Source organism: Denticeps clupeoides, unplaced genomic scaffold, assembly GCF_900700375.1.
Source record: "Denticeps clupeoides unplaced genomic scaffold, fDenClu1.1, whole genome shotgun sequence".
NCBI lineage: Eukaryota > Metazoa > Chordata > Actinopteri > Clupeiformes > Denticipitidae > Denticeps > Denticeps clupeoides.
The window spans coordinates 1-16,948 of record NW_021630113.1 but is presented as its reverse complement, the minus strand read 5'-3'; the positions used below and the strand labels follow the sequence as shown (position 1 = coordinate 16,948).

The window sequence follows — 16,948 nt, the reverse complement described above, 5'->3', positions numbered from 1 at the left end:
GTCATGCAATTCATCCCAGTTGAAAAAAACACTTTATATGGCAGTAAGCATCTTCTAATAACATTACAAAAATGTTTCTAGCATTTCAAAGCCAATATACATGGACAAAATATCATATTAAAAAGCAGATGATTGCACTAAAGTGGGCAGATCAGGTAGAAATAACAACATTTCTATTTTTATGTTCCTTAGGTTGCTCTTACCTGAGTACGGGCGGCAGAACCTAAGGTGCAAAGCCTAGGGTGAGGCTGTAAAAACCACAGCACGGTCTGCCATCAAGCAACATAAGAAATCAAAAATCAGTCATATCACTGGCCTCAGAAATGACAGCGCTCAGAGGGAGAAAGGGCATGTCAAATCGGCATAAAATCATAAAAAATAAAACTGCATGATGGGAGCTGGCCACACAAGAAATTCAGCATTTCATCAGAAATGGGCAACAGTACGACTCTGACCGAGACAGATAATTTTTTTTTTTTTTTTTTTTTTAAGAAAACCACAGTGAAATACACGCAGGTTGACATGAAGATCTGACTGAACCTACAGCACACACTTCCTGACTGGCAGACTGCACATGCCGAACGCTACGGGGCTTTCGGAAATACTTACCCGCGCGGGCACACAACAACCAGGCAGCACTTACAGCGCTGTATTCATCACATCGTGTTGTACTTACAGTGGCGCTACGCTGGACACGCTGGGACAGAGCAGAAATGCACTTTGTACAACTCAGAGAATGCATTTAAACACTCCGCATGTGGGGCAATAAACAACGTTTGGCATTTCAGAATATATTAGTCCTGCAAAAAAGCTTCCAACATTTGTGCAGTCACACATCATTTTCTTTCCTTCTTTTTATGATTTAGTGCTTACCGCCTTCCTAACTGTCCTGTGGGAGGAAGCGTCTCTCATTACAGTCAGCAGAACAGACAGACCTCACTAACAATGACCTGCAGACGCTACGGACACTCTGATAACAGCGCGGCTCAAATGAGAGGGGAAAAAAAAAAAAAAAAAAAGCCGTGGAGTTGTGTAGACCGCGGAAGAGACAGGCGGGAGTGCTCGTTTTATCAGGGGAAATTAACACAAACCAGAAAAACACAATCTCACAAAAACAGTTTTTTTTGTTTTTTTTTTAACTCACATTCTGCCACCTCACTTACCAACACAGGAGGTTTCATTTTGTTTTATTGTAAAAAAAACCACAACAGGCATCTTTAAAACGTACATGGAAATGTCTACAGTTCAGAAACATGTGATGAGGTTACAGGAGCTGGAATGACCATATGAAACATCACCTCACTAAAAACAAACCGTTCATTTACAAGAAAATAATAAAAAAAAGAACAGAACAGGAAGAAAACAAAAAGAAACAGAAATGACTCCAGAGTCATCGCTCTCCAAATCTAACACTTTTTTTTTTAAGATCTTCATCAAGGCGTCTGCATCCGAACATTTAATAAAGGACTTTTTCGACAATGTAGCATTTACTTTATGTCCACTTCACATTACTGGCCCTGTGCAGAAGAAATACATAAAAGATACAGAACATGTTAACAGCAGAGACACTGGAACTGCACCCCCAAAAGGCTTCAAATTAAAATCAAGAACGAAAGAAAAAGGCCTGCAGAGGGAAGGAAGGTGCGGTGGTTAGAAGCAGGAATGCTGGAGCCTGCCACGTCCACCTAGACCTGTGGAGGAAGACGTTAGGTGGGGAGAACATGCAGCCCTGTTTCTACAGGGACTCTTAAAAAGAGAGAGAGAGAGAGAGAGAGAGAGAGAAGTAACAAGAGGAGATTCCTCTCTCAGCACTCATGTACCTGAGGAGCCTGCGGAGCTCCGGCCATGTTCTGCGAGCCCGACTGGCCGTAGTAGGCGGCCTGCTGCCGGTAGTACTCCGCCCAGGCGGCGCTGTAGTCCGGCTGGCCGCCTGGCTGGGAGCCGGCCGCCGCGGCCGCAGCCTGGGGAGGTCCCTGACCTGAGAGGGCGCGGGAGGAGGTTAGTGAGCACTGGTCCACGTATTGCAACAGGTCCTCTGGTGATCCAGAGAAAATGCAGTCATTTATTCCTACATTTAAAAATATGATGATATTGTAGAGGAACGAAGAATCAGAAGGACTGATACCATGGACAACAAATCAAGATTTCAGTCAACATCAAAGAGAGCAATATACAGCAGAGATTTTAAATGGTGAACGTGGGGCTTGTCAGAGGGGGAACGACCCCAGACACGTTGTCTCCAAGTGCTGGGACAGAAACCCTCTGTTGCTCTGGGGCGGCTGGGTGCACAGCGGCTCTACTGTAGATGACTGTGAGGTGGACGCAGCCGCCCGGAAGTGGACAGGACGCCAGAACTTCAGCTGCTCACCTTGCTTTTTGTAGTACTCTTCCCAGGCCTTGGTGTAATCCTGTGTCGGCTGGCCCTGCTGGCCTGAAATCAAGAGATTTGGAGACGTTCACATCCCCCATCTTGTAAACAATGTAGAGGTGGAAACCTGAGCGTTGAGAAATACCCATTTTCTTGTAATATTCCTCCCAGGCCTTGGTATAATCAGTCTGTCCAGCCTGACCTGGTGTCTGAGGGTCACCTGGCAAAAAAATAACAAAAAAAATGTTAAAAAATAAAAATGCTTCCAGGTTACTATTCAGATTTACGTTCAGGTGGACGTTTGGCCGTGCTCACCCTGCCCGTTGGCCTGGCCTGTGCCCGGGGCGCCGCCGGTCGGGGTCATGGGCGCCTGGGGCTGCTGCTGGTACTGGGAGTAGTACGCTGCCCACGCTGCTGCGTTGGCGTCTGCCGCCGCTTTATCTGAAACGCACACATGCAGTTGAAGCCCTGATCTGCACAACACTGGATACGGCGTGACCGGGATGCGAACGTACTGGGATCCGGCTGCCCCTGCTGCCAGTGTGGGTACCCGTTGCCCCAGCCTTGGGGTGGGTAGGGCCCTGGCGGTCCGCTGAGGAGAGAGAGAGAAACCATCGCTGTAATACAACGGTTCAGGGCGCAGTCACACGTCAGTTTGTTTGCTTTGGTCCGAATCAGTCAGTGATTTTGGTCATTGAATTACTTTCCCTCCTGGTTCGGCTTCAAATCACACAAGAAATCACACTCCCTGCTGAGTAAATCCAGGAAGCAGACGACACGGAAATGTGATAATGTGATCGCACCAAGAGAGGGAGACTAAGTTTAGTTCAACTAAAGCCTGTAGGTGTGAAGCCGCCCATTTGCACTAAACTAAACCACATCCTGTCTCTGCACGAACAATGTGTCCTTACTGAGGTCCTGGAGGGCCCTGATTGTAGGGTCCGGGGTTGTATGGCCCCATAGGAATTCGGGGGTCCTGGTGGGCCAGGAGGGCCATGGGGTGATGGGCCACCATGGGGGCCCGGGGGACCGTGGGGACCTCCCATTGGACTGACTGGACCCTAGAAACACAAAACGAGACAAAATAAGCACATACATTTTAGAAAACCACACCCACAACATGGTGTTGGTCACTCACACCAATCTTTTCCTCCACCAGCTGCCTGGCGTAGTCGATCTGCTTGGGGTTGCCCCGCACTGTGAACATCTTTATGTGGGGTCGGCGTTTGGAGGAGGGTTCCTTGCAGCTCTATCCTGGCTCCAGACTGCTGGCTGATGCTCTTGATGGTCTCGCCCCCTGGCGGGAACACAATGTTGATTAATATCAGGAGATTGATATTCAGTACAATCGTGTTCAGGCAAATGTCAACCTTTGCCAATGATGAGACCGGTCTTCATGGTCGGAACTGTGAAAGCGAACTCCTGCAGGCCGCCAGGGGGGCCCATGTTCCAGTTGCCCTGGCCCCGGCCACGGCCCCTGCCACCAGGCCCTGGTGGCCCTCCAGCCTGCACACTTCTCAGGAGGTCTGAGATGATATCTGCAGCGTGCTGAGCTCGGTCCGGTGGGCCCATGATCTGAGCTATCCTCTCCGGGGTGCTGCCGTCGTCTGAGAGACAGAGTGACAATAAGTTGTCCAACATTCAACTAGACATTGCAGCCAAACTACCATCAGTGACAAGTACAGGTCACAGTCAGAAACAAACAATAGAAATGAACCCTTCAGAGATCTTTTAATATTCTAACTAATTTCCAAAACACGGCTGTAAAAGTACACTACCTCACAATAAGTTCTATTGTCAGAGATATACAATAATATAAGGGATATTGTGAAAGACTTAGTGGATGTCATTGTTTGCCTTCAGACATTTGTGATAGGGAGGCAACTAATGGGGTGATACACACCTCATTTTGGGGTTTCCATGTAATGGTCTCATTGCGTACAGTTAGGCCTTATATTGAGGCAAATACCAAGAGACAACCTCTCTCAATGTGCCATCAATTTCAACATTCTATGAGTGGTAGTAGCCTAGTGAACCAGAAGACCCGTGTTCAAATCCCACTTACTACCATTGTGGCCCTGAGCAAGACACTTAACCCTGAGTGTCTCCAGGGGGGACTGTCCCTGTAACTACTGATTGTAAATCGCTCTGGATAAGGGCGTCTGATAAATGCTGTAAATGTGTAAAAAGCTGGTATTGTCATTAAGTTCCAAGTTCTTTATTCAAACAGCCACGAACATGCGACGTCTCTTAACAGACAAGCAGCGTCAGCTGGCCGTGGCGCGCCTTCGGGTCGGTAGCAGGCAGTGACATGTTGCTCGTGAACTTGGTGTCTCAAAGTGTCGTAACATTTCTAAGTTATTGTGAGTAGTGTATTATATATTCATATATTTTTCCACTTTATTTCTCCATCTTTTAGAACTAGTCTGAAACACACAAAGACAAATATATCCAAAAGTGGTACATTACAAGGAACAGTAACATTTACATAAAACACATTTGATTATTATTAGAAGTTGGACATCTTAAAAGGTTAAAACTGAACTATGGGGCTAGAGGACAACGACAAGGTGAACCACATTAAAGTCAGGAGAAGGAAACCCCGTCAGACGGATTAAACACACACCGTGGGGAGGGCTGTAGTGTTTCCATGGAGCAGAACAAACACAGCTATATGACTCTTGACATTAAAAAAGTGCAGCATGAGAGGGGAGCAATTCTTTTATAGCAAGTACAAACCCCAAAGGATGGAATTGGTTCATGACTGGTTTCTACAAAATAAATCCCAGATGAATGTAATGGTGTGTTTAAAAGTGTAATCTTATTATGAATGCCTACACTTTGTGGAGTTATTAATACAGAATTTTTTGGCTCATCTCCAAGGCCTCATTTACATTTACGGCATTTGGCAGACGCCCTTATCCAGAGCGACTTACAACGTGCATTCAAGTTACCACCGATGAAGAGATTCAATTCCGGTTCACTAGGACCCCAACTATGAATACACCTATTTAATTCACTCTGTTGTAGATTCTGTACACAAAGTTCGACAACAAGAAAATTACAATTTAATCTAATATTCTCTAAAGAGGAAGGTCTTGAGCTGCCGTGTGAAGGTGCTCAGTGACTGAGCTGTTCTGACCTCGAGGGGAAGTTCATTCCACCACCGAGGGGCCAGACGGAGAAGAGTCTAGATGAATGTTTTCCTTTTACCTTCAGAGATGGAGGGACCAGGCGAGCAGTACTGGAGGCTCGGAGTATACGAGGTGCAGTGCGAGGTGTAATAAGGGCTGTGAGGTAGGATGGTGCTACTCCATGTTTGGCTTTGTAGGCCAGCGTCAGTATTTAGAACCTGATGCGTGCAGCTACTGGGAGACAGTGGAGGGAACGTAGCAGAGGGAGGTGTGGGAGAATTTGGGAAGGTCGTGCTGCTGCATTTTGTATGAGTTGTAGAGGTCAGATGGAACGTAGTGGTAGACCAGCTAGAAGGGAGTTGCAGTAATCCAGTCTTGAGATTACTAAGGTTCAGTGGTGCCTCAGTGGTGATATGGTGATTTGAAATGGATCACATGATCGTAATGTGGAAAACAATAAACCGCCTAGCGCCAGAAAATTAAGGAGTTCACACACCTGGTTTAAATTGGATCCTCACGCCGGTGTCATTCTGTATCTTCTTTATCATCTCACCATTCCTCCCAATAACGATACCAACTGCGAAGCGTGGAACAGGAACCTGAAAGAAAATAAAAAGCAGGTGTCAGACACAAGCGTCCAAGACAGAAGCTGAGACAATCATGGTCGTGAAGGTACTCACGTCTAAACTCTCTCCTCCACCCCCCATACGGGAGCCGTACTCCCCGCGCTGCTCCCGGAAACCCTGGTCCCGGATCAGGTCCATCACCATCTCCTTGGCTTGCTGCAAGAAGGTTTGCACGTTAGATCTCAAAAGGACCACTGTTCTCCTCCAACATGGAACGATCACTCTTATTCTAATAATGCTCAGTCAACGCAGGGAACAGAAAACTTTCCATGACTATAGGGATCAGGAACAATGGGGTTCTTTGCAAAACATATGGCCATTTAAAGGGGATAATCATATAGCAATAAATAATCATTACCTGAACTTTAAAAGGATCCCCTGAAATCCTGAGGGTTTGTCCGCTCCTGTGTTTTGTGGCCCATCCTGGATCATGACCATCTTGACCCCCTGCCCGCTCCTGTGTTTTTTTTTTTTTTACGATAAATACATGTTAAACTCTCCAGTCCGGCATCTGGTGTATTGAGGGAATTATTTCCCCCCCCAGAAATGACTGACCTGCAGCTGTTTGATCGTCTCTCCTCCTTTCCCAAATAACCAGGCCGGCTCTTTGGATGCTGGGATTAGCAACCTCCTGTGACTGACATGCCTGGGCCGTCGTTGTGGTGTGAACGCTGGTGCTGGTCGGCCTTTCTCGACGATCTCCGATAATAACCTCTTTGCGGTCCTGAAGACCAAACAGGTCAAATACTCAATACTTCTCACCCAGACGTAAACCCAGTGGACATAGAAAAAGCCTCAGCGACCAACATACAGACTAGAGTCTGGGGCTCCTGTTAAAGTCACAGATCTCTCCGGCATTCTCCGCTGTCTGGTGGTGGGGGGGGAGAAAAAGTTGGGATGAGGAAGCATGACCCAAGAAGCCACGAGGGAAGAACAGAATCCTGTTACAGCATCAACTCACCAGGCGCGATCTGTATTTTACACCCGGACTCTTGTTGAAGTCGAGATATCTGCTCACCACCTCTTCCAATGACTGCAGGGAACGATTCATCATTTCAACCGAGGAATTTAAATATTAGGGTCAACATACAGATTTCAGTTGCACAGTAAAAGCTGTAATTTCAGTGGATTTTCATTCTTATCAACATTTCAAATATTGATGTGATGTCACTGCTAAGTAAGCTGTAAAACAGATTACACATCTAACAATCTCCTTACTGTACCTGTATTCATTAATTACTAAGTCAGAGAAAACTAGAAAACCAGCAGTATGCACAGAAAAAGTGAAAAACTTACTGAAGCCAACCATTCCATCTGGAACCTTAAAGTCCTCCGACATGGATCTATAACAAATCACCATTATTAAAATCATTCAGAACTGGTGCTTTAAAAATATAGGTATCGGGAGGCCTTACCTTGGAGGACCGCCGCCCATGCCGCCCATCCCGCCCATACCACCCATCCCTCCCATCACGGAGGAATAAGCTGCAACACACAAACAAGAACAATTAAACCGGGGAGCCCATCGGTCGGAAAAGCAGGTCACCAGAAACAGGCCACTTACGGTCCACTGGTGGCGACTTTTTTGGATTCCGGTTGATCTGAAGGAGTAACAGAAACAGAAGGACAGAGATGAACCTTGCAGTTCGACAGTGACTGACATTCACTTTTCACACCATCGACCACTGACCTGCAGGATCTTCTAAGGGCCGTTTCTGGCCCCGTACCCAAAGTCCCCCAGACGAAGCAGGCGGGTCACGCCGTCACCCCCAATCTTAGCAAGCGATCTGAAAAGCAAGAACATTATTACCAGAATGTTGTGTTGGTAAATGGCAACCAGGCCGATGTGTCCTGGTTATTTCGGATATTAAAGGGCAACATGGCCGATTTCCTGGTATATTCTGGTATTAAGGGCACACATGGCCGATTTTCCTGGTTATTCTGGTATTAAAGGGCAACATGGCCGATTTTCCTGGTTATTCTGGTATTAAAGGGCAACATGGCCGATTTTCCTGGATTATTCTGGTAATAAATGGCAACATGCCGGATTTTCCTGGTTATTCTGGTATTAAAGGGCAACATGGCCGATTTTCCTGGTTATTCTGGTATTAAAAGGGCAACATGGCCGATTGTCCTGGTTATTCTGGTAATAAATGGCAACATGGCCGATTTCCTGGTTTATTCTGGTATTAAAGGGCAACATGGCCGATTTTCCCTGGTTATTCTGGGATTTAAAGGGCAACATGCCGAATTTTCCTGGTTATTCTGGTATTAAAGGGCAACATGGCCCGATTTTTCCTGGTTTTTCTGGTAATAAATGGCAACCAGGCCGATTTTCCTGGTTATTCTGGATATTAAAGGGCAACATGGCCAATTTTCTTGGTTATTCAGGTAATAACCACACATTTTCGGCCCGGTTACTGCGATATTTGGTGCTATGTAGTAGTAGCCTAGTGGGTAATACACTCGCCTATGAACCAGAAGACCGGGTTCAAACCCCCACTTACTACCATCGTGTTCCTGAGCAAGACACCTAACCCTGAGTGTCTCCAGGGAGGGACTGTCCCTGTAACTACGGATTGTAAGTCACTCTGAAAAAGGGCATCTGAGAAAATGTGTTTGTAATTGTAATGTTAAAATGTATAAACGGCCCAGTTCTAACGTATTTGGTGGCATAAGCGGTCCGGCGTTTTCGGCCCGGTTCTAAGGTATTTAGTGGTATAAGTGGCCCGGCGCGGCGTCTTCTGCCAGGTTCTGAGGTATTTGGTGGTAATAAGCGGCCCGGCGGTTTTGGCCCGGTTCTGCGGTATTTAGTGGTATAAACGGCCCGGCGCGGCGTTTTTCGGCCGTGTTTCTGCGGTAATTAGCGTTATAAGCGGCCCCGGTTACGAGGGGGTATTTGGTGGTTTAAGCGGCGCGGCGTTTTCGGCCCGGTTTGGAGGTATTCGGTAGTTTAAGCGGCGTGTTTTGGGCCCGGTCTGCGGTGAAAGTTGGTATACAGCGCCTGGTTCTTTGTTGAAGCGGACCGCAGCGCACCGTGCTCAGGCCTCAGGTAGCGGAGCTACAGCTACGCGGCTAAAACACCGGGAACCGCGGCTAGAGCTTCACCCCGCTCCCGGTCAGAAAAACCCACCTGTCTGGCCCGCTGCAGCGCGTCTTTGATGCGTCGTTCATCCCGCCGCCGTTGTTCGCGGACGGCGGAGAGCCACGCTGGAATAATCCGCCATGTCTAGTGCGACTCCTCTCTCACGCTAGAAGGAGAAAGATGCCGCTGGGCGGAAGTTGACGTAGCGCAAAGGACCGCAACGTTCAAGGTGGGCGGTTGCCAAGGCGGTCCCATTTCTTTACGTGTGACGAATGTCATTGGCCAGTCGGCGTTGGAGCGACGATCCTATTGTAGTCGGCGTGTCGATCTACGACCCAAGCGGAGCTGCGGTAACAGTGTTCGTTCCCCGAGAGGACTTAAATCCACGCGTTTCCTGGTCATGTTTCTGTGCTAAAGAGTCGAAGCGTCTTCAAGCACCTGAAATCTACTGAATTCTCATTTAATGTCTGATGAATGAAACAAACTCCATCAAGGAGGTGAATATTAGACATGAAAGAGAGAGATGATGCTTTATTAGTCCCACATGTGGGTCTAGCACCCAACACTCTCCGAGCAGGTTCTTCAATGACAAGTCTAAGCCTTTTCAGGGCTCTTAGTTTGTATACTTGATATTCTATAGAAATCGAACGAGAATTGCTGGTGTCTTCCCATTGTAAGTCGCTTTGGATAAAAGCGTCTGCCAAATAAAGTAAAGTAAAGTAAAGTAAAGTAAAGTAAATCTACATTGTCACGGCAGAAATTGGAGAGGACAAGATAAGAGCCGCAAAAAAACTGTCGACTGTATAATATAAAAGTTCAATTTACAATAAATAAATAGTCATAGAAAAAAAATGTGAATGTGACTTGTATTAATAACAAATATGTCAGTATATACATAAAAATATACTTGTAAATAAGTACAGAATGGGTATATACTGTACAAGCCAAATGTTTGGACACACCTTCTCATTCAATGTGTTTTCTTTATTTTCATGATCATTTACATTGGTAGATTCTCACTGAAGGCATCAAAACTATGAATGAACACATGAACAAGTGAGTTATGTACTTAACAAAAAGTGGAGACCTGGCCTCCACAGTCACCGGACCTGAACCCAATCCAGATGGTTTGGGGTGAGCTGGACCAACAAGTGCTAAACACCTCTGGGAACTCCTTCAAGACTGTTGGAGAAGCATTTCAGGTGACAACCTGCTCATCGAGAGAATGCCAAGAGTGTGTAAAGCAGTAATCAGGGCAAAGAAACTAGAATATAAAATATGTTTTCAGGTATTTCACCTTTTTTTTGTTAAGTACATAACTCCACATGTGTTTTGATGCCTTCAGTGATAATCTACCAACGTAAATGGTTATGAAAATAAAGAAAACACGTTGAATGAGAAGGTGTGTCCAAACGTTTGGCCTGTACTGTTTGTACAATTTCCTAAATATATTTTTTATGTTTCTTGTTCAACCAACTGATTTTTCTCAAATATGAGTCTACTTCAGCTTTACATCAGAATTTCTTCAGAAACAATTGTAATCAATGCAACGCAAATGACTGTTATTTACAGACAATATGCATTGTACAGATTATGTACAAAACGAACAATGATGTCAACAATCATATCTAGAGCAGAAAGCACCAACAGCCAGAGAATGAGAATGTCCAGCAGCTGCTCAGGTTCAGGCTGGTGCCCCAGTTGTGTTATTTATAGGTCCGGGTCTGTAGGGTGTGGTAAGTCAGCATCAGAAGCACATGCCTCTACACGTATTACCATATTTCTCGTTATGAAGTGGACAGCACAATTTTCTACTTGATGGACCATGTTGTGAACATCATCAGCATTTAGCAGCACAGCAGCACGACGTCTGAAATATCCTTGTCAGATTCATGGTAGGGACCAGTCTATATGAACAAACCTCACATGGGGACCACGAGAGCAGAGAGCACATTTCATTTCAGCGTCTGGCCTTCACCAGAACTCATTTAGCATCTGAATGTGAGAGCTTCGGTTCTGTGATGAGATAAAGTAAGCATCATCACCATCAGCATCATCGCCACTAGCATCATCACCAGAAGCAACAGCAGCAGAAGGACCACCACACCAGGAGCAGCAACACCAACCAGCAGAATGGACCACCACCACCACCAGCAGCACCAGGACCAGTCACAAACCAGCAGCACCAGCATGGCCACCAACACCATCGGCACCACCACCAGCAGACCACGACCACCAGCACCAACACCATAATCATAATTACCACCACCACCACCACCATAATTACCATCACAACCAGCATTATCACCACCACGTCATCATCATCACCATCATCACCACCACCCACCACCATCATAATCATCGTCATCACCACCATCACCATCATCATCATCATCACCACCACCATCACCACGACCATCATCGTCGTCATCACCACCACCATCATCGTCATCTTCACCATCACCACCATCATCACAGCAGGATTTTTCTGAAGAAACTCAGCTGGTCCTGCTCGGAGGAACCAGGTCTGATAAATGCTGTAAAAATTACAACCATCATCATCATCATCACGACCATCATCGTCACCACCACCACCACCATCATCCACAGCGGGATTCGTCCTGCTCGGAGGAACCAGGGCCGCTGTCCGGCATGGCGGCGGTGACGCGTCTCCGGGAAGGGAGGTGGCGGGCGGCGGGTATTTAAAGCGGCTCCCCGGGAGGGAGGAGGGCGAAGCCGCGGCGGCGCGGAGGGGAGCTTCTTCACCGAACCGGCGACATGGGGAAGGATTACTACAAGATCCTGGGCATCGCCAAGGGAGCGGGGGACGAGGACATCAAGAAAGCGTACAGGAAGCAGGCGCTGAAATGGCACCCCCGACAAAAACAAAGCTGCCAACGCGGAGGAGCGATTCAAGGAGGTCGCCGAGGCGTACGAAGTTCTCAGCGACCTCAAGAAGCGCGAAATATACGACCAGCACGGAGAAGAAGGTGGGTGACGAACCGGCGGCCCGACGTTGGAAAAAATGACGCAGCACGTCCGAGCCGAACCGAACCGAAACCGAGCGTCCGAGCTGCCGCCCATAACACGAATAATCTCCAGCAGATGCGCCGCCGGAGCTGCTTACGTTCGATCCTTTTAATAACCATCACGCAGCAGAGACCCTCACAGCTATAAATCCAGACCAGCACATGACCACCTATCTTCAGAACAAGGTTACAGAAAAGCGACATCAACTGTCACATTTTCAGGACACTGACGTGCATCTAGAATTCCCCAATTCAGCAAATTAACCATTAAAGCAATCATTTACATGAAACAAGTGTTTTCTGCTCATATTAATAACATCTAATCTATGTCGACCAGATGAAGCTTCTAAAATGTCCAATATATATATATATATATATATATGCAGAAAATCAATATCATTACAATGCATTAAGGGGCCAGTGGCGGCCCTAGCGGTTAAGGAAGCGGATCCGTAATCAGAAGGTTGTGGGTTCGAATCCCGATCCGCCAAGGTGCCACTGAGCTTGATGAAGGTCCCGTCCCCCACACACTGCTCCCCGGGCGCCTGTCGTGGGTGCCCACTGCTCACCATGGTTAAATGCAGAGGGCACGTTTCAGCGTGACGCCGTGTGCTGTGCTGCCGTGTCTCACAATGACAATCACATCACTTTATCACTTTATCAATGATCTGCTTGCTAGTTTGTTTTTTTTACGTTGTGTCGGGTTTAACTGTGATGTGTGACCTTCTTATGCATTAATTCTCATTTAATAACAAGCCACACAGGCAAATTAATTTCACAATTTATTCACCAAATACGGCTGTTTAAGAAGAGAACGTTGCTTTTCTTGTTGGTTGACGGTACCGGTGTTTCGTGGTTGTGTAGCAACTGTGTTTCAGTCTGAAGGTGTCTGGACACAAGGAACCTTTAAAATCTTTAAAAACCCAAGGAAGTTCAAGTCAAAGTCCACTTTATTGTCATCTCACCACATTCAAGTCCACAGAGAGACGGGACTGCACAGCAGTGTGCAACAAGACATCCAAAGAGGCATCCCCAACGATGTTCTCGGGTGTCCCTCACTATCCTCTGTAGGCCCTCACGGTCAGAAGTGTTGCAGTTGCCGTACCAGACAGTGATGCAGCTGGTCGGGAAGCTCTCCACGGTTCCTCTGTAGAACGTGGTGAGGATGTGTGGGGGAAACCCCGGAACTTGGTGCTCTTCACAAGGGGTGGTAGTAGCCTAGCAAGACACTTAACCCTGAGCAAGACACTTAACCCTGAGTGTCTCCTATAAGGTCAGGTTATTTAGTTTTTTTACATGCTAAGAACCCCCCAAACTATGGATTCTATGGATTCTGTTAATGCAACTGTTGCATAAGAAGATTGGCGATGATCTCCCTCCATCCGTACTTATTATGACCTGGATTGGTGTGTCAACTTGGTCTATTTGTACGCTTTTCCTCTCAGGTCTAAAAGGTGGAGGAGGTCCTGCAGATGGACAAGGGAGCACCTTCACCTACACTTTCCCATGGAGATCCTCATGCAACATTCGCCACGTTTTTTTGGTGGAGCCAACCCGTTCGAGATGTTCTTCGGCAGGAAGGTCAACGGGCGAGACGACGATGACATGGAGGTGGAGGGGCGGCGATCCTTTCAGCTCCTTTTCCAGCTTCAACCTGAACGGCTTCCCACGTGAGAGGCACCATCGGCGTCGGCGGTCAGGCCAGACGCAAGCAGGACCCGGCGATCCACCACGAGCTGCGCGTTGTCCCTGGAGGAAGTGTTCCACGGCTGCACCAAGCGCATGAAGATCTCGCGGAAGCCGCCTGAACCCAGACGGGCCGCACCCTACGCACCGAGGACAAGATCCTCGCCATCGACATCAACGCGGGTGGAAGGAAGGCAACCAAAATCACGTTCCCTCGGGGAGGGCGACGAATCGCCCAACACCATCCCTGCCGACATCGTCTTCGTCATTAAGGACAAGCCACATCCGCACTTTCGACGGGAAGGGTCCGATATCATCTACCCCGTCCGCGTCAGCCTGCGGCAGGTGAGTGTCAACTTTTTTTTTTTTCTTTTTTTTTAAACTTTGTTTATTAGAATTAGAGCATAGGCAATAACAATATTCTCAAAAGGTTACAAAAGAAAACAGCTCAAACCCTCAAACCTAGACCCCTAATAAAAAACAACCAAACAGAAGAAAAAAAAAAAAATATATATATATATATATATATATATATGTGTGTGTGTGTGTGTGTGTGTGTGTGTGTGTGTGTGTGGTGTGTGTGTATATATATATATATATATATATATATATATATATGTGTTGATACATACATACACCTACAGATATTACACCCAAAAAAGGAGGAGAAAAAAAAACACAAAACAAAGCAAAAGAAACAAAAAAAGCACCCCCCCACCCCCACCATCAACCTGTACAAAAATAAATAAGTAAGTAAATAAATCAATTTAAAACCACCTCTGCAGATGCTCCACCGAGACTGTATCACCCAGGACCAGAAGGTAAATTCTTATTCTTAACCAGATCAAGGAAGGACCCCATATCTTTTTAAATGTCTTAAGGGAACCCCTAAGTGAAAGTCTTATCCTTTCCAGTTTAACCAAATAAAGAATATCTCGTATCCAGTGAATTTGGATTTCCTGTGTGTTGTGATTAGTCTTCTTGCCAGTAAGGTAGAGAAGGCCAGCATGTCCCTTTGATGAACAGATAATGAAGAAGGTGAGGAGAAAACCCCAAACAATGCCCCAAGTGGGTTGGGCTCTATTCTTCTCCCCACAAATTCTGTGAGTGTCAACCTTTACTGAGCACCTTTAATCAACGATAGAACATAAATCAATAAAACATGAAAACAGGACACACAACAACCAAACTAGTCACGGCCCTTTCGATTACAAACTGTGCGGGGTGGGAGGCAGATGCCAGGGAATGGTCGTTCCACAGCTCTCCTCTCTGTGGTTTGGAGAGCTGCAGGCAGGGGTTACACAATCGCCGCCGGTCTAAAATAAACACCGTCTCCGGTGAGGACGGAGCGAGGAACCCTGACCGAGAACGGAGGAGCGACGACGGGAACGGTGTCAGGAGACAGAAGCTCTCGCCCACTCTGCGGGCGCTCTGTACGGTCCCGTTTTTCCCCTCACTGACTCCTCTGCTGCTTGCCTTGCAGTCGTTGTGCGGTTGCTCAGTCACGGTGGTCCACCATAGACGGGAAGACGTGCAACATGAAGATCACCGATGTTATAAAGCCTGGCATGAGGAAGACCATTGCCGGCCAGGGGACTGCCGCTGCCAAAAAACCGGAGCAGAGGGGAGACCTGGTGGTGGAGCTGGATGTGAACTTTCCGGAAAGTCTCCCGACCAGTGCCAAGGAGTCTAAGCGGCACCCTACCAGCTTCCTAAGGGAGATGAGTGATGCCCCCGGCAACCATGGACTGGAAAAAAAGAATGTGCAATTTCTATTTTTTATGTACTCGCTGTTGTTGGTTTTTTGTAAATACGCTGCTGCTGCACAGTTGTTGAATGTGCGAGTAAAAATTTCTGAAAGTAAATGTCCACCTCAGTCTATGACGGGTTATTCCCGGGGGGGAGCATGTAAACGGTAATATCACTGATTTTCATGACTGATTTCACTGACAACGATGCAGAGTTATTGCTGATTTCACTGACAACGATGCAGCTTTAATACTGATTTCACTGGCAACGATGTGTGCTTTATACTGATTTCACTGAATGTGCGCCGTGTATACTGATTTCACTGACAAAGATTTTTCACTGATTTACTGATTTTCATTGACAACGATGCTAGCGTTGTTACTGATTTCATGACAACGAGTGCGCCGTTATTACTGATTTTCACTGACACCGATTTGCAGCGTATTACTGATTTCACTGAATGGGTGCGCCGTTATTACTGATTTCACTGAATGATGCGCCGTTATTACTGATTTCACTGAACAAAGATTTTCACTGATTTACTGATTTCATTGACAACGATGCAGCGTTATTACTGATTTCACTGACATCGATGCAGCGTTGTTACTGATTTCACTGACAACGATGCGCCGTTATTACTGATTTCACTGAATGGTGCGCTGTTATTACTGATTTCACTGAATGGTGCGCTGTTATTACTGATTTCACTGAATGGTGCGCCGTTATTTCTGATTTCACTGACAACGATGCATTGTTTTTACTGATTTTCACTGCCAACGATTTTCACTGATTCACTGATTTCACTGACAACGATGCAGCGTTATTACTGGCTTCACTGACAACAATGCAGCGTTTATTACTGATTTCACTGACATCGATGTGCAGCGTTGTTACTGATTTTCACTGACAACGATTGCGCCGTTCTTACTGATTTCACTGAATGGTGCGGCTGTTATTACTGATTTCACTGAATGGTGCGCTGTTATTACTGATTTCACTGAATGGTGCGCCGTTATTACTGATTTCACTGACAACAATGCAGCGTTATTACTGATTTCACCGCCAACGATTTTCACTGATTCACTGATTTCACTGACAACGATGCAGCGTTATTACTGATTTCACTGACAACAATGCAGCGTTATTACTGATTTCACCGCCAACGATTTTCACTGATTCACTGATTTCACTGACAACGATGCAGCGTTATTACTGGCTTCACTGAATGGTGCGCCGTTATTACTGATTTCACTGGCAACGATGCAGCGTTA

General features: G+C 46.5%; 2 pseudogenes; one reads left to right on the top strand and one right to left on the bottom strand.

Moving 5' to 3' along the window:
• Positions 1 to 430: 430 nt before the first annotated feature.
• LOC114783734 (far upstream element-binding protein 1-like) lies at positions 431 to 9,355 on the bottom strand (annotated as a pseudogene).
• A 2,519-nt stretch (positions 9,356 to 11,874) lies between these two features.
• Positions 11,875 to 15,691, top strand: LOC114783743 (dnaJ homolog subfamily B member 4-like; annotated as a pseudogene).
• Positions 15,692 to 16,948: the final 1,257 nt, after the last annotated feature.